General features: G+C 46.8%; 1 protein-coding gene across 6 annotated transcripts in view; it reads left to right on the forward strand.

Annotated features, from left to right (window-relative positions):
- Positions 1-14,020, forward strand: part of SYT6 (synaptotagmin 6) — a 99,680-nt gene that overhangs the window by 69,605 nt on the left and 16,055 nt on the right. The window lies entirely within an intron of this gene.

The following is a 14,020-nucleotide window of genomic DNA, read 5'->3' on the forward strand; positions in this document are numbered from 1 at the left end:
TTGTGTTCTGAATTCCACATGGAAGGTAGTCACAGAGGGCTGTGTTCCTGGACAGTCTTGGGGTGGGGTGATTCCCACCCTGGGTATCTGTCTGGCCGTCCCATGAGCAGCACGCTGTCAATGTGGACAGGAGCAGGGTTTAGCAGCAGAGGCACCCAGTGTGGAAGCTCTAACAGTCCCCCTCCCCCACCCGTGATATTACAATTCAGTCCCTACCACAGCAGGGCAAGCCATCTGCTTCCATTCCTGCACCCTTGCCCTGTGTCACCACAGAGCAAAGGCAGAGGCAATCAGGTTGACCATGACTGAAAGCATCTGCTCTAAGCTAGCTGACCGCAGACTGGGCACAGGCAGGGCCAGGAGGCAATGGCAGAGGGCTGCCCTGGCCTCGAACCTCTTCCAGAGCCCCTCCACCACCCACCCCTCTCCCTAACCCAGTCTTTTCCTTCTTATAGTCAATAAGCATTACCCAGGCCCCAAGGGACAGATACTAGAGCATTTTAGGGAAGCCTTTGTGATGGGGGACTGACTGGAGCCTGGAGGTAAGAGAGAAGAAGGTGGGAGCCTGAGAGTGTGCCAGTCCTACCCACTAGTCCTATGCATTGAGTCTGAGGATGGGAAGTCAACTGAGTCTCAGTTTGTCTGTCATGAGAAAATGTCCTGAGATGCCTCGAAAGCTCTCAACTTCCTGCTGGAGGACTCCAGGTGGATGACTATGGGAACCTCAAACTCAGTGCATCCCACTCTCAACTGACGCTTCTCCCTCTGGCTCCCAGTCTTGGTGATGGCACCATTGACATTCTCAACTCCTCAGGCCCAGGGCCTCTGACTCATCTTCTATTCCTCCCTCTCCTCGGCCCCAGTGACTCACCAAGCCCTGTCCATTCCACCCACAGTCCGTCTCATACCTGTCCCGCCTTTCAGAAACCGCACCTCTGCCCTTTCACCTCTGGCCCCGACAACAGCAGGCGTCTACTAAGGAGGCTGCACATCTCTGCTCCTTGACTTCTCTACACTACCCGCCTTGGTTCCCAAAGTGACCCTTACAGATTATCCAGGGATCCGCAATATTTAAAAGAACTACTAGAAACTGTACATTTACTTCAATACAGCCTCATGGATATGATTTGTTACACAACTGAAATCAAACTATGAGATCTGTGGGAGTACATTAATGAAAGGGGCCTCCTGGTCATGAAAAGCTGAGACCCAGGCTATGTTTACATAGTCCTTTAGTAATCTCTCTGGAACAAAGTTCCAATGTCACTTCTCTTTGGCCCCTCAGCCCCGTTCCTTCAGATTCCTTACTGTGGGATTCAAGGCCAGTGCCAGGTGACCCTACACATTCACCTCCTTTCTCCACACAGGCAGCATTTCCCAAACACCTTGCATTTCCACTTCTCCATGACTTTGCTCACGCTGATCCCTCATCCCGGAGCTTTCTTTCACCTCTCCTTTGTCCCTTGAAACCTTTCTTGTCCTTCACGTTCCTCCTCAAATGTCCTTCCTCCATCTTCCCCAAGTTCTGCATGTCCCAGGTCAGCTCCTTCTTCTCTGTCTCTATAAGTCCAATGTTTGCTTCTTCTTTCTAGAAGACATTTCATTCTGATGTATATTATAGTTAGGGTCTTCCCCAAAAGAGTGGAGGCCGCTTGAGAGCTGATGTCCCTACTGTACTTTGTGTAGTGCGTGGCATATAGAAGGGGCTTGATAAATGTTTGTTGGATAAGTTGGGAATGAGTAGATGACTTCTCCTATAAGCTAAAGTCAACATCATCACAATGACCCAGAATTATCCTACACCATCCATGGAACATAGGGTCGTTTCTGGGAGAAATGGACTAAAGAGAATACATACTTGGAAGGTTTTTAAAGTATTTCCACTACCCCTATGGTCCAGAGTGGTCACTGAGGACTACAGTGGCCACTTTTTTCCCATAACACTAATAGGAGCAGCTATCATCTCTTCAATGTCTGTGATATGTCAGTCTCCACGCTAGGTTCTTTTCCTGCATTACCTGACTGGTTCTGACATCAGTGCTATGAGGGAGGTACCATTCAGTATTGTTTCATAATACACGAGGAAACAAGTAAGAGAAAAGAAGTCATGTCACTTGCCCAAGGCCAAGGGGAGGAACCGAGATTCAGGCCAAGGTGATTCTGACCCTAACTGCTCTGTCCTGCCTCTGCAGGGCTTGGGCACCCCCTCAATCTGCACCCCACGGGCTGTCCCTGAGCCATCAGTACAACAACATGTTTATCTCTTGCCAGAGAGTCTGTGAGCTCCACAAACAGATTGAGCCCAGACCACGAAGGACAGACCACTGCGCTTCCTTGCCCAAAGTGCAGGTTCCTCCGCAGGCCCCCCCCAAACACTGCTGGGGAAACATCTTCCTTCCTGTCCTAACCACCTGGGCCCATGCCACTGCATCCCCAGACGGAGCGCTCCTGAGCTATGCCAGCCTCCCTCTCTCTGCAAGGTGGTACCTAGGATCAGGTGCCTCTGATGATGGATGCCTTCAATATTTGGCCAGTCCCACCACAAAGGTTTGAAAATAAACTGGGCCAGCAGGAAAAGGTAATTAGGCAGCACTTTCCTGATGAGGTGGGAGGATCAGTATGTGTAAGATCAGGGATCTGAGTCCTGGTGCACATTTAATTAAGTGTCGCTGTTCTGTTCACACATTGGATGGCAAATCTTGAAAAAATCCCAACCAACCTCTTCCCTCACAACTCCGGGAGGGGGGAAAGGAAGGAGGCCAAGGGTGCCAAAAAAAGAAGAAGAAGAAGAAGAAAGAAGGAGAAGGAGAGGAAGAAGGAAGAAGGAAGAAGGAAGAAGGAAGAAGGAAGAAGAGGAAGAAGAGGAAGAAGAGGAAGAAGAAGAAGAAGAAGGAAGAAGGAAGGAAGGAAGGAAGAAAAAGAAAGTAAGAAAGAAAGAAAGAAGAAGGAAGAAAAAGAAAGAAAGAGAGAGGAAGGAAGGAAGGAAGGAAGGAAGGAAGGAAGGAAGGAAGGAAGGAAGGAAGGAAGGAAGGAAATCAACAAAACAAAGCCAACCCACAAAACAGAGCGCCAGAATCCCAAACCTTGTACACGCTCAGCTCAGCCCCGCCCTTGATTATGAAAAGAATAACCAAAGGGAACAGAAAGAGAGCCCCAGGGAGAAGGGCTCTAGCTAGTCCAGTGGCACACAAAAAGGTTGGAGGAAAGGGATGGAATGCTTAAAAAGCTGTTAAGAATAGCTGCAAGTCATCCTATTTAAATTCTAACAAGGCCACTACTCAGAGATAACAAAGGCCACTGTGTTTAATTAAGGGTATAAATGGTAGAAATATGAGACAGGAACTCTTACTAGCTGTTAATGAGGTGGATGGGAAACCTCTAAAAATAAACCATGGCAAGTTGAAAGGGTAATTAGGGGTGCAAAAATAAACAGAGGGTATCAATTAGAAATTCTCTGCAGAGGCTTCTCCCAACCTGTCCCCGGTAGGAAAGGCAGGCCCAAGAAAGAGGCCCCCCAGGGTCAAGGTCTGCGGTAGGGGCAAGTAACCTCTTAACTTGCCTGTTCCTCCTGGCCTCGGAAAAATGAGAATAAGCTCCCCATCTGGCTCTGCCGTACCCCAACCAACCAGAGCCCGAGAGAGAGGCGGGCTATGCTTATTGAACAAGGAGTCCCCAAAGAGACCTGAACAAATATTAGAGGATGAGAGACCTTAAGAGCTAAAGGATAAAAATCAATCTGGTTCCTGCCTCTGAGCTGAGAGCCAGGAATTACGCCTACGTGCATGGATGCATGGACACACACATGTGCACGCACGCACAAATATATCAGTGGAGATGTCCGGTCATGGCCAGCCCCCAGCACATAGGGAGCAGGTGATCGCTAACCCTGGAGGTAGATGTGAGATGTTCTTGTAAGCCTCCGGCCTCCTGCCTCCATACTGTCTTTCTCCTCTTCCCTATTATGACTTTGGACACCACCACATTTGGAAGTCCGTCTGTGGTCAAGTAAGTTTGGGAAATTCTTCCCATGATAGGTCCCTCGGGGAGATGCACATTAACACATTTAATGCTCTGAGAAGAACAGCGTAAAGCAGTCTTTATGTTGATTTAACTCAGGATTTCCCAAACGAGCTGACCCTGTGACCCTTTTTCCACAAAATACTACTTACCATCTCTCCCCACCAGCCACCCCCAACCAGTAGAATTTGGGAGCATTAAACACAGCCCTGACAACCTGGGAGTTGACCTTGGGAGGGATAACTGGAACACAGACCCCTTCTTGCTCCAGTGATGGGGCATCAGCTGTCTCCCCGAGAGGTGCTGTGATATGCAGACTGGTCATGGGAGCCAGGGAGGATGAGACCCACAAAGGGAAACGAGGGGGCTCCGAGGATAAATGTCCCTCACTTCATTTATTCTCTCGCCAACTTCTCTGCAAATATCAGGCAATGCCGATGGTGCCCGCCTCAAGGGGAGAATAGGAGCTTAAACATGGACCAGCCAGAAGACAGGGTCCCTCACTGCAGTTGCTATAGGCTGAGCAACGGGACTTAGCCCTTTTTACCACCTTTCCGTATTTGTAAAACTGGATCGAAATAATAGCGACGTCACAGGGTTGTTTAGAAGGGTAAGCAAAATAATATACACAAGCGCTACGTGTCTTTTCAAGCTTGAAATGTAAAGTATTTGCAATGACCAGAAGAGCAACATTTTCTGTTTCCCTCCGTACAGTCTCCTCCATACCATCCACTCCCAGGGTCTTCATTCCATGGAAAGGTAGACGGACCCGAAACCATAGCCTGTCCAGATCTCTCTCCTGAACTCTAGATGTCTGCTACAGTTTGGGATTTATTTTAAGAAAGCAGAAATCCAATGAACTCCAACGACAGAACTCCTCGCCAGATCCGAGAGGAATCTACACTTGAGATTGGGGAAAACCCATTCAGAACAGAAACGGCGACTCTGTCTCTCTCTCTCTCTCCAGGGTCTGCTCTGTTCTCCTTGCACCCCACCACCTAGCCTATTTATCATCCCCCAAGTGTATAAGACCCAAGTCCAGAGCCCACTCCCAATGGCAATAGACTCCATGGCTCCTTGTTGAAGCGTTGGGAGAAAGGGTCTTCTTGGATGAGTCTATCCGTTTGATCCAGACAACAGAAGTCACAGGATGGCTGCCCTGGGTTAGGTGTCGATGGCAGGTCGGGGGGGGGGGGATCGTGCGGTATATAGAGCTGTCCCTTCTGGCATCGCTGGACAGGACAAATAATAAAAGCCTATCAATTGTATTCTTCTGCTTGCCCTGCCTTTCTCCCTGTTCAGACATTTGCAAAGATATTCTGATCTAACTTGATCACACTTACAACTATAAATCAACTTTACAGTCATTTACAACGATAAATCATGCGTCTCCCCGCCGGAATGTGAGGTCACATTCTGCTCCTCGTTCGGAGTCAGTGAGCATCACGAGACTGCTGCTGAGGTCGCTTGCTGGCCTCAGGATCCACAATATTCAGGTGCTGCCCATCCCTCTTCTAGTTCTGTGGGATCTTGTCCCAACGTGCCTGCCCACTTTCTTACAATCTACGAATGAAACGGTAAATTTAACCCCTGCCATTCCCCCAATATCCGACAATGGAAGAAAACCAGGATGACAGCAGGGTGGGGTGGAAATTATTTACTTGGAAAAGTAGAGGAAGGAAAGAGAAAACTAGAAAAAAGGAAGAGATCTCCAGGGCAAGAACCACACAGTGGCTCCTGGTTCAAGTGTATGTCAAACCCTGTGGCCACAGGGGACCCCTGGCTGGCAGAGTAAAACCCATGTCCTCGGAAGGCTTCCTATTCTTAACAGCCCAAATGAATCCTGAGGACCAGGCCCCCAAATCCTTTGTTGTTTAAGAACCCAGGATTAGCTTCTTCCATCTGACTGTCCTTCTTTCAATAGCTGATACCACAGAAAGGCACAGAAAGGATGTAGGTGAAGGTGGTGTGTCTTTCCTAGTCTGTCTGTCCTTATCCATATTCCAACCCTCACAGGGAGACTTGCCTCGGAGTGGGAAGGCTCTCCTTATTTTGTGGGGGAAGGTAGAATAAGAAATGCTGAGAAGGGCCTGTGGGGTGTCATGATCTCCAGCAACTCCTCCTCCCAAATAATTTCTTTCCAACGGTCTGAACATCCATCTTTGTCAATCAGAGCTTTAACTTTGGCACTAGAAATTCAATGAGACAGAAAATTAGGACCAGACCACAGTTTGGCAAGGCCCATTGGTTTCTGGACTTGGCTCGAAGTAATCAGAGAGCTCCAGCTACAGGCAAAATGGGCTTTCTGCACCAGAGTTACATAATCACCGTTTGTCTTATTTGCTCATAGACAGGCATTCTGGACAGAAAACCGTCTTTTTGCTGCTGACCATTGTCTAAGTTTATAAGCAATAAATAATCTGCTTCATTATCCTTACATTCAGGCATCAAGCCTCTCAAAGCTTCACCTTTGGTATGCATATGGTCTGAGTCTCAAGGGACAGCAGGTGACAACTTAATTTGTTTTTCCACCAAAAACCACAGACTGCAAACTTCCTATCCTATAATGAAAACAATTTTGTATTGTATCTCATCCCAATAATACCATAGCTAGTCTCGTGTGTTAAGGCTCTATCACTTTGAACCCCGTTCCCGGTACCAATTTCTGTTCTAATTGTGACTTCTCTGGTTACACACTTGAAAGAACTAAAGTAAAAAAAGAATTAAATGTGAGTTTATTTAACATTGAAACCTTCACTACCCTCTCAATGCCTTCCATGTGGCCCCCGTGGCTGCTACCATAGCCCCTGACTCAAAAACCTTCCAACACCAATGTCCATTAATGACTGGCAGTACTCAGTGGCTTGGTTGAAGCTCTCCAGAGACAAAATCTGATTGGCGTAGCTCATTTATTTGAGCCAGACCACCCACAAAACTTTACCGGTCAGCCAATGTATTCACTGCCTTTGTGTCTGACCTCCATTCCATGTCTAGTTGGCATTGGCAGTCATGTGAGGACCATGTAGTCTGTAATTCTGTCCCTTCCTGGAGCAAGCATCATGAAACGAGTAGCAGAACATCCAAATACTACGTATATCTCTACACGGAATCCAGCCCTGAAAATGAGTCATTGCATGCATCAAAATGATTATCTTTTGGGCGCCTGGGTGGCTCAGTTGGTTAAGCGACTGCCTTCGGCTCAGGTCATGATCCTGGAGTCCCGGGATCGAGTCCCGCATCGGGCTCCCTGCTCGGCGGGGAGTCTGCTTCTCCCTCTGACCCTCTTCCCTCTCGTGCTCTCTATCTCTCATTCTCTCTCTCTCAAATAAATAAATAAAATCTTTTAAAAATGATTATCCCTTTATATGGCAATCCTTCTTCTTCCATAATCTTGATCTCAGTGAATGGCACCACCATCTAAGCTAGAAATGGGGGTGTTCCCCTTCACTGTCCCTTCTACTGGCATCCCTATGTCGAATTAAACAACAAACATCATTGATTTTACCTCCTGAACATCTCTTGAATCCATCCACTTCTCTTTAGCCCTCCACCGTTATCTTAGATCATGCTGTCATTAACTTTTAAGTAACTTATCCCGGTAGCCTTCTCGCTGATCTTCCTCAGTCTTTCTTCCTCCCAAAATATTCCCCAGATGGTTTTCAGACAAATCTGATTATGTCACTCTTAGGACCTTTCATTGTGCCCCAATGTATCCCTCTAGCCCTGCTGCTCGACCTCCCTCTGAGAGCCAGACTGAACAGTTTCCAGTTCCCAGAAGCCACTGTTGTCATTCTTTTGGCTCAGCTTTGCACGGGCCCAACACCTCTTTTTTGGCGGGGGGAGTTCTCTGACCTTCCTTAGTCTAAGTTAGAGGTATTTTCTGCGTGCTCTCATAAGGGGCTTGGCGTTACCATAGATCTCATCACTCTGGATTGTAAGCACCAATTTTCTTATCTGTATACAGCACAGTGCTTGGCACATACTCGATGCGGGTTTGTTGAATCAAAAAGACAGGCTTATCTGTTGCTGTATGTATAGCTCCCAACTCCTGTTGACACTTCTTTGTTATTATGATTGCTAGCTTTTGTGCAGGGTCTTACATCTTGTAAAGGATATTCACAAATCATGTCTCATTAGATTATCCCAGCAACCTCCCCGCCCCAGCCCTGGCACAATGCCAAGAATGGAGGAAGGAAGGAATGTTACTCTTATTTATCTGAGAAGGAAATATGATTCAAATGCATTAAATGACTCATCTGACGGCAGGTTGCTAGGGTTGGTTCTTACTGGGAAATCTATAAGTGACAGCTGGGGAGCAGGTGCCAATCTTTGGTAGCAGAGAAAGCACAGGAATGAGCAGGTTTTAAAGAAAAATGTGCTGTGAGTAGTGAGATGTGAGACTCTAACTCAGCAGACACTGCAGTTGTTAAGAAAACAATGCGGGACCTATTCCAGGAGCTTGCAACTACCACTTGGTCACAAGGGAGAGGAAGACTTTGTGTTCTAACTATTAGAGTGGACAACACCACCAGCTCAATAAGCAGTGAAAAATGATCGGCCGGGGGAAACTTAGGTACAGGGTGACTTGATTTTCTAGAAAACAACATGACAAAGAAGGCCACTCAGAGGGGGGCAATCAAGGATCCAGTAGGATGGTAGAATACATAAAAGGCCAAGCAGCTGCTGCCTATGAGGTCCGTCCATCCCACTCAACACTGTCCCCACTGTATTCCAAGCGCCATTCAGGGCCTCTGCTCTTAGTGATCAATAAGAGCACTTTATATTCTTTGTGTGTGTATTTCAGTGCCAGGACATCAGACCACTTTAACAACAACAAGAAATGTTTCACACATAGGGACAAAATATGGGCAAAGAAAGAGCTGCTTCCATTAAACAAGATTCTATCTGGAAAACCCAAGCCGTTGATAGATCCATAGTGACAGATGCACATCTCCCTTTGTCTTACAGGTTGTACAGAAAGGAAAAGAAAGGAGTGCTACCAGAAACAAATCACAACCAACAAACAGCTTTGCCTCTGGGCAGATCGCAGGCAGGCATTTCCTTTGCTGGGACCAGCAGTTGCGGCTGAATTAAAGCTCCCTAAATGCTGACATAGTGTTCTAGCAGCTAAACGGGTGTTTGCATAATTGATCTAACTGAGAGTTGATTTGAGATCTGAGTTTCTGGGCTCCACTGCTGAGATGCACTCTGGGATGGCCTCGTGTGGAAAAAACCATTCATCCCAGGAGCGGATAAACCAAGAGTTTTTCCTGAAGGTTGAGGACCACAACTCCGAATGGGAAGGGATTTCTTCCAGTTGCCCACCTTCTAGAATTCCAGAATTCCCAGCTACTCTAAACGTTTGAGCCAGTCCTCCTGTTCCCCCGCCTCTTTGCGAGCTCCTCACAGTTACGTTGCTGACTTGGGCTCAGCCCAGCCCTGAATCCAAGAACATCAATTTGACATGAGCCAGAAATAATTGGAAGAGCTTTAGTCCCCCATTTCCCCACCCCCAATCTAGTGGGGATGGATTCGAGAATGCAAGCGGTGGTGTGGAATAATGGGCTCTCTCATTGTCCCCCAGGTCACTTTCTTATTACTCCAACCCAGGCTACCACCATTTGCCTCTCATGTGATCTGCAGGCTCTGTTGGCTCTCTCTCTCAAATCTCTGTCTTTATTTCCACCTCCACCCGACCCTCCCACTCTGCTCTAATCCACCATCCCCTTTCTCCCCCCCTTGGGGTCCTGCTTCGTTACTGGTGTTTTTGCCCCTGCACCCCATTCTCCGCACCACGGCCAAATTATTTTCTTTGTCATGTTCAATATGCATTTTTTAAACATTTTTAAAGATTTTATTTATTTATTTGAGAGAGAGGGTGAGAGAGAGAGATCACGAGCAGAGGGGAGGGGTAGAGGGAGAAGCTGACTCCCCACAGAGCAGGGAGCCCAATGTGGGACTCATTCCCAGGACCCTGGGATCATGACCTGAGCTGAAGGCAGACGCCTAACTGACTGAGCCACCCAGGCACCCATTTAATATGCATTTTTAAAAAACATCTAAGTAGAGAACAAAGTATAACATAGAGACTACTTTTAGGCAAACAGGCTTGAGCAATGGAATGTACAAAGGGCCCACAGCAAACCCCCCCTCCCCCCACCCCGGCTAGATACAGACCAGCCCATCAGGCAACCCACCTCAAAATATCCATAGGCTCTCACTGACCAATGGGCTACTTACAACCAGACACAGTTACCAAAAAAGGGAAGATTCCATATGTCACCATGCCTCCTTATCTTCTCCCTTTAAAAAACAGCCCCCACCCACTGCCTTACTGCAGACAGCTCTCCTCTGCTGTCCTCCTCGCTGCTCCCTTGAGGTGGATTCAATACACTTCTATCTCCTTTGTTCTGCCTCAGGTGAATTCTTTCACTACCACCCCACGCCCGTACCACCCGCTTCCACCCAATCATCGCCGCACATTTGGGGGCTCCCATCGGAGGGGGGAGAGACACCCCCATTTAGGCAGCACATATAATGAAGGCTCAGTGATTTCTGTGCACGTGGGATGCATCAAAACACATCTTAGATATCATGGCATATCACCCATACCCATCTGCGCATTATGCGTCTCTAATACAGATTTTCTTTTAACCCAAGGGTTGTGCTATTATCGCATTTACCAAAATTAACAATAATTATTTAAAATCAATTGATACCAGGTATGTATTCAAATTTCCTAGGATGTCTCAAAGATCTCTTTTCACAATTAGTTTGAATAAGGATCCAGACTAGGTCTGTAACCAAACTAACATGAGTTTGCTCCTTCGTGAGACTAGCCCGGGTGGATTTATTCACAAAAAGGAAACTTTATTTGCAGCAAAATAAGACTACAGGGAATAACTTTCAAAGCCTTGACTCCCCGAGCAGGGGTAAGTGTGTTCCTTTCGTTTGGGGTTAGGATGAATATTCAGAAAAGGGAGTATTCTCACTACAGGTCAAAGCAGACAGAAAACATCTCTATACATGCATCCTATGTTATGTTAATGAAGCTTGTGCCTCTCCTTGGGGCGAGATTTTGACATTTTAATGAGGTAGAAGTAACTGTGCGGCAAGCAATGGTCCATCTGCGCAGGTGTGTGTGGTGGAGCTCAAACTAGTCTGGCTCTTCCTGTGGTTTGTCTCTAAAAGATGAGGTTAGGGGCGCCTGGGTGGCTCAGTCAGTTAAATGTCCGACTCTTGGTCCCAGCTCAGGGGTTGTGAGTTCAAGCCCCACCCTGGGCTCCATGCTGGGCATGGAGCCTACTTTTAAAAAAATGAATAAATAAAAGATAAGGTTTAGCATTTCTGTGAAGAAGCAGCGGGGGTCACTGGGGGTCTTGCTGGTGAGTTTTAACTCATTGACTCTCTGGGTGTGGTTTTAGGTCAATACATTGTGTTTCATTATGTTCTTTAAGGCTCTTTTATTATATAATAGTTTCCCCTCTTTTCTTTCCATATCCTCGATTGATCTCTTTAAATATAAATCAGATTAGGTGATTCCCTGCTCAAAACCCTGCAACAGCTTCCCCAGGAGTTAGAATAAAATCCAAAACCCTTACCACACCCAAGGCCCTATAGGATCCTGGCCCTGCCTGCTTCTCCAGTGTTCTGTCACTTGCTGATTCAGTCCAGCCCTAGGGCCTTCCTTGAACGCACCAAATTGTTCCCACCCGGGATTCTGCATTTGCTATTCCCACTGCCCGAAATGCTTTCACCGCCCCCCTCACCACACACATAACCAGATCTTGGCCAAAACTGGTTCCTTGTCCTTCAGGTCACAGCTCAAATTGCCACCTTCTCAGAGCTAGGTGCCTTCCTGAATCACACATTCTAAATTAGCTCTGCTTCCCCTGGGCCACTCTCTGCCCCATCACCCTGACTTCATTTCTTTATGCAGCTGATTACTATCTGCAATTACCTTCTCTTTAATTTGTTTACCTGTGTAATATTAAATTAGAAGTTTCCTGTGTAACATTAAAGTAGGATTTTCCACCAAAACACCAAGAGACAATAGATGTGAATTTCAAAGCTAGATAGCCATCTACAAAATCTACAAGGGAAATGGTCAAGAACATTTCCAAGATTGTTGGTCCCCTCAGCAAGATCAAGTATATAAAAAAGAGGTAAGAAAACGAAGGAGAAAAAAAAAAAAAACCGAAGGAGGACGCCTGGGTGGTTCAGTCGGTTAAGCGTCTACCTTTGACTCAGGTCATGATCCCAGGGTCCTAGGATTGAGTACCACACTGGGCTCCCTGCTCAACGGGGAGTCTGCTTCTACCTCTAACCCTCCCCCATGCTCATGATCTCTCTCTCTCTCACTCCCTCTCTCAAATAAATAAATAAAATATTTTAAAAAAAGAAAAAAGGAAAGAAAGAAGAAAAGAAAAGAAAAAAAGAAAGAGAAAGAAAGAAAAAGAAAATGAAGAAAGAGGGATTTGTAGAGGATTTCTTTGGAAGGAGTTGCTGCTGTCCTAAGAGAGCCAGCTCTTTCCACCCCAGGGAAGGGGTAGTAAGATGGGGAGAGCCACCTCCTCCAAGTCTGGAAGGAGAGGGTTTTAAAGGACCACTCAGAGAGTTTACATGTACCCTCTCAGGTTGGTGAGAGGGGAGGAGGGGTGTCAGATATTGGACTAGTGCACAATTCTCACTTGAGAAACCTGACGTGGTTAACAGGAAAACAGGATAGAGGGTGCCGTTCTGGGTTCAGGCCTTACTTCCAGAACCTGTTGGGATGAGAGATGCTTGAGTATTTCCTATGGACTGATATGAACCACGAGAGAAGAATCAAAGAGGGGTTGTCTTGGGTTCTGCCCAATGGGGGCTTCTAGAAGGTGCAGAGACCCCAGCAACAAGAAGCTGAGAGTGAAGGCTAAGTTCCTAGAGGCTAAGGGAGAGTAGAAAATAATCCCTCACAGTTAAGATGCATCTACCTGGGCCAGAAGAACTACAGTGATTGGAATCCCCAAAGGAGTCAGCTTTAATCATCTGCCAGGCCCAGAGAACACAAAATCTCCCAGTCTAGAAAGAACTGCCCTGTCCCCTTACCACACACACTGCTGCCTATCACGCACACAACCCCCACCCTGAAAAGAGCAGAACACCAGAGATGAGAACTTGAGAATGGGAAGAAGACGCAATACGAGTAAGCGGGAGCTGGCTCTGCCCCTTTCTTTGGAGTCAGGAAGCCATCAACAGGTCCAAACTCAGAGGCTTTCATTCAACCTTTGGGTGAAATTGAAGAACTTAATTATTGTCTTGTGCCAGGAATTCCAGTTCTTAAACTAAGACTGTTTTACAACTTAAAGTGGAAGAACTATCTATAACCTAGGAGTGGACAGAACAATCATGAGATCTGCCCACATTCTGATGCAGGAAAAGCTCACCACCACTGAATTTACTTTGAACGGGCAGGACAAGAAAAAGTCAGTTATGCTTTGGTCCTACAAGTCATGCACTTAGCATGTCAGCTTGTTATCTGTCTCCCCTGCTGGTGGATTATATCATCCTAGCATTGCATCCCCAGAATGGAGAAGAGGGTCTGGCATGTGGTCGTCTCTCCATAAATAAATAAAATCAATATCATCCAAGACTGATGAGTGGGCTCATCCTTGAGTTCCCCAAGTTGTGGATCACCAAATAGCTGAGCTTCTGCTCTGGAGCTTATTGGAAGTTCCTACTATAGCTGTACTAGATAGGATAGGCTAATTGCCATGACAATGACCCTAAAATATGATTAGATGAACACAATGCAAGTTTATTTCTTGCTTGTGACAAGTCCGATGACCATGTTCCTGGGCAGCTGTCCCCCAAACAGGGGCTCAGGGATCCAGGCCCCTGGCCTGCTATAATGCTGTCATCTTGAACATGCAGCCTCCAGAGGTTGGGGAAGGGAAGGCTGTTCCCCTCAGCTGGGAAATGAGCTGCATCATTTCTACGTAGGTTCTTTTGGCCAGAGCTCGTC

This window comes from Callorhinus ursinus, unplaced genomic scaffold, assembly GCF_003265705.2.
Source record: "Callorhinus ursinus isolate GAN/ISIS: 27379988/994484 unplaced genomic scaffold, GSC_fseal_2.0 scaffold9, whole genome shotgun sequence".
NCBI lineage: Eukaryota > Metazoa > Chordata > Mammalia > Carnivora > Otariidae > Callorhinus > Callorhinus ursinus.